This window comes from Pocillopora verrucosa, chromosome 3, assembly GCF_036669915.1.
Source record: "Pocillopora verrucosa isolate sample1 chromosome 3, ASM3666991v2, whole genome shotgun sequence".
Taxonomy (NCBI): domain Eukaryota; kingdom Metazoa; phylum Cnidaria; class Anthozoa; order Scleractinia; family Pocilloporidae; genus Pocillopora; species Pocillopora verrucosa.
Genome location: NC_089314.1, coordinates 17,309,262 through 17,313,934, shown reverse-complemented (window position 1 = coordinate 17,313,934; position 4,673 = coordinate 17,309,262). Strand labels below are relative to the sequence as shown.

Genomic DNA, 4,673 nt, shown 5'->3' with positions numbered 1-4,673 from the left:
CTTATACGTCTGAAACCAGGAGTTGTGCCTTCGCAGTTTCAATGGACAAAGTCCAGCCAAGACCGCCCACAAAATAAACTACAAGAGTTAAAAACTATGGCAGAACAGCAAGAACAAGAGGAGCGACGACAATCTTTTGTCGATTCATTCCAGCAGGATGTCAAAATGGAGGAAGGGGAGACTGGATCAGGAGGCCAGGGAGCCAGTGCTAGTGATGAGCGAAAACATAGAACCCGCCGAATTGAGTGCAGTAGAACAAATTGAAATCCTTAAAGCACAAATCAGTGATTTAGAGCAACAGGTGGAAGATCTAAAAGGGACCAGGTTTGGAGCTGAAAACATTTCCAAAGATTCTGAATTGCTGACATTTTACACAGGCTTTGTATCAAAGGAACGATTTGATAGCTTTTATAGCTGGGTTGAACCTTATGCTAAAACCATGATAAAATGGTCCCAGATTCAGCGTGAACGAGGCAAAGAAAACTACAAGCGGAGGCGCAGCAGTGACAATTTTGCATTGTCACTCTATGACCAACTGTGTTTTATTTATGATCAGACTAAGGTTGGGATTGCTGGAGACAGACTTAGGAGTAAGATTCAATATTAGCACAAGTACTGTCAGCAGAATCATTTTAACTTGGGCAAATTTTCTGTATACAATGCTTGGCCAAGTGCCAATTTGGTCCACAACTGCTCAGATAAAAAATAGTATGCCTCAGTGCTTCAAAACCACATACCCTAAAACAAGGGTTATCCTAGACTACTCTGAGATCAAAGTCCAAAGGCCTAACTCTAAGGTTCTGAACTCTGAATTTTACTCTGCATACAAGTCGCATACCACCCTTAAATGCCTCGTGGGAATAGCTCCTCATGGTGCAGTAACATTTGTAAGTTCTTTATATCAGGGAAGTATATCAGACAAAGAGATAACAAGGCGTAGTGGAATTTTGTCACTTATCGAAGAAGGAAATGAGGTCATGGCAGATAAGGGTTTTCTGATTCAAGATTTATTACAACCCCAAAAAGCTACATTGACAATCCCTCCTTTCCTGTCTAAGACAAAGTCTTTGCAGTTCACCTCAAAAGAAGTAACAGAAACACAACAAATTGCCCGCCTCCGTATTCACGTCGAGCGAGCAATCAGACGAATCAAAGAATACCAAATTTTTGAAAAAGTTTTGCCACTTTCGTTGGCTGGTTCAGTAAACCAAATATGGACAATTTGCTGCCTTCTTACAAACTTTAGAGGGCCACTATATTGAAACTATAACTTGCCTGTTAGTATTGTGTAGTTCCATTACATTTCCTTACCCCCCCCCAAGAAGATTTTTCTTCTTTTCTTTTCTAAAAATCTACCCATTCACAACCTGTCAACATCATCTGTCCCATGATCTGGTAGTAATAGCTATGTGTTTTTCGAAGTTTATAAACCCCATTTACACATTTCAGATATTTCAGCTGCGAGATTGAATCCGTAATAGGGCACTTAATTTCCAGCAGCCCCCAGGGATTGTTTTCAGAGGGATCATAGACCCTTCGATCTGGAGAGGCAGCCAGATGTGGACATGATGAAGGGGTAAGTTTCTAAAGAAACTGTGGTGCTGCGTCGGTGGGAGAGTATAGCAGGTAATTTAGTGTTAACAACTGGGTTGAAAACGTAAATTAGCCACCGTAAAGAGTAAAAAAGCTGACGTTTCGAGCGTTAGCCCTTCGTCAGAGCGATAGACGAAGGGCTAACGCTCGAAACGTCAGCTTTTTTACTCTTTACGGTGGCTAATTTACGTTTTCAACCCAGTTGTTAACACTAAATTACCAGATGTGGACATGATGGGTTGATAACAATCCCGGCAGGGAAAACATTGCAATCTCCACTGTCAGCATATGCAGACGCTGCCTCTTCTTCTGTATTAATACCGTGCCTCATGGCTGCAGTTTGCACAGTCTTCTTTAGTTGCCTTGCTGCCAGTGATTCAAAGTCAGCCCTTCGGGCACAAACATCTTTAAATTTACTCGAAGATAGCCTCTGTGCCCTCAGATCATGCCACTTCTGAGTGTCAGACTGCTCCCTCGTTTCTTCCTCATATAAACAGGATTGTGCTTGTGAGACACTAAGCCCTTCAGCAAAGTTAAGTTCTGCCAAAGTAGGCACAAATGTATAATTGCTTTTAAGCAATGGTACACCAAAAGGCGGTGGCTCCTGTGGCCCCTCAACATTAATGTGAATTTTTGGATCATTGGTTGTGTTCTGACGTTGTTGGTATGATATAACTGAGCCATGAGCTACTCTCCCTAGTTTACTATTCACATAGTCCAAACTGTCAGTTTCTGGAACAATACTGTTTACTTGCATGTCTTCATATTGTTTGAATATGTCTCTCATAGAATCAATGATTTTGGGTAAACCAAAATGTTCCGGAATCGGATTATACAGAGTGGACCGTACTCCATCTAACCTGCGTATTTTCTTTTTTTGTGTTGCATCATTGCTCAGTGGTTTCACTTGCTGCACCAGCACCTCTTGCACCTCGCAGGGATTGATTCCTGCTGTCCTTTGAGGAACGTGCCATGTTTGTGGTAGACTTGTTTTTGACATGGCAGGAGGTACACTTTTTAAGCCCAGTTTTCTATAATGCTCAAGGAGGTAAACCAGCCCTATTGCATGGTTACAGAGCCCTGCACCTGCTTCACAGTTGCAGGAGGTACTGGTTATTTTAACTTCGGGAGTCCTTGATATCTCAACCTAAAAAAAAATTAAATGGATAAATATCTGCTGTGAATGTGCGTGTATGTTTTAAGAATTAACTCGTATGAAAATTACATCAAGCAAAGTTCGAGCTGAGACAAAACTTAAGTATTATAAATAAGCTTACCTATAACCTCCATGGCTCTTCATTTTTTCTCTGTGATTTGTAGCTTCGAGCTCTAACAATTACTTCTGTATCCTGAGTTTTTACTGAAAGCAAAGTGCGAATATGGAAGTTTAATACACTATAGATTTTGCACAAGAGATTTCGAATGGCGAATCGTGCAATAAACGAAAAAAAAGCACCATCTAAGATGCTTAAAGAAGCATGCGTAGCGTGAAATCACACCAGTGTTGCAGTTAAATTTGAGACTGAAATGAAACTTTTACCTGCGACATCGAAGATATACCCTTCGCAAAAGTTACTATAACCACGAGTTACCACCTTCTTCGGGACTTCTCCATCGGTCTCAAGCCATGTCTCGATAAAAGAGGCGTCAAAAAACGGAAATTGCGGAGAGATTTCGACCACGCAGCAGAAAATCCACCTTCAGCCATATTGGCTAAACAAGCATGTCGTCCAGGATGCCCGTCCAGCCTCGTTTTGGTGCGGCCCTCGATCCAAGATGGAGGTGCGTGATATTGGAGTATTCAACCTTATATCTCGCAATCAATTTCGCTCTGAAAAATAAGCAAACAGCTGGTTGGAAAAAGTGAGATATATCCTGTTCGAGCTTGGTGAGGATTTAAACCGTACTCTTTTTTAATTTTCCTTTCAAATCCTCCACCAGTTGAGCAGAAAAAAGGTACTGAGTCGACTTTCGAGAGGAGTTAATCCTCACACTATTCTACTTTGATTTTCAATGTTCTACCAGCTTAGCAGAAAAAGTCAATGGGATTGCTGCTCATAGTTGTCTTAGAGCCCGGTCATTTGACCAATGTTCACTTTCCCGTCGTATATCTCCATTGCGACAAGTTACTGCACAACTTGGTGGCGAGAACAAGCAGTTGATGTCACTGCAAGTGGTTGCGGATTATTCTCCTACCAGGTAAGTTTTGTTTAATTAAGTAAGCAGTCTTTATTAACTTGGTAAATTTCGAAGAACGAAAGTAATCAAGAAGGCTAACCTGTAGAAAGGAATCTCTGTAATGAAGACAGCTTCTTACACCACGAGGATCCCCAATTGGGAAGCCGTGCAAATAGCACAGATAAGAGAAGGTCAGCACACTCTCGCTTTCTGACAGCACTTTGATGATAGAAAATAATCTTATTTTGGTGCGATTTGCGAACTGAATATTAAAAACTGATCCATGATTTCCTTGGTTTTTCTTCACCGGGCTTTAAGATCGGTTCCGATATCACACTCACCGTCTTAACCGATCAAAAACTGTAACTACGCGTGACTTGGCCACGTGCACTTTCCTGCGCTCGATGTAAGACTACATGTATACACTACACCTTTACCTCGCTCCTCGGCGAATTTTATTTCAGTCTCACGAAACTCAGTGAAAAAAGGCTCTGAGCCGTGTTGGCTGGTTATTAAAGGTTGATAAAAGTGAGCATCATAATTTTTTCATGGTTGCTAGCACAATAAAAATGTTAAAGGGTTATCAGCCTTTCCATTGTGATAGATACCAGGGATTCTCTGGTGTGGGAATTCAAGTCATGGTGTCATGCTTCACTATGCTCAGTACACCGTACTTGACTCGCTCTGATGGGTTACTGTCGTGGTAAGCGCTGTTTAAAATACGGTCCTAAGCGGCGAAGAAAGAAAATTATGAGAGCACATTGAGTTGCTAGCAATATTTGGAGCAATGACCTTTTTTTGTTAAACTGCTAGGGAGTACAGTGTCGTCAGTACTCGATTGTTTCTTGAACTTCAAAGTGACTAAAGATACCGTTAACTCTCTACGGAACCTCTAAAGGTGA

The 4,673-nt window shown here is 41.4% G+C and overlaps 1 pseudogene; it reads right to left on the bottom strand.

Annotated features, from left to right (window-relative positions):
- Window positions 1–839: 839 nt before the first annotated feature.
- On the bottom strand, window positions 840–3,301 carry LOC131797196 (uncharacterized; annotated as a pseudogene).
- Window positions 3,302–4,673: the final 1,372 nt, after the last annotated feature.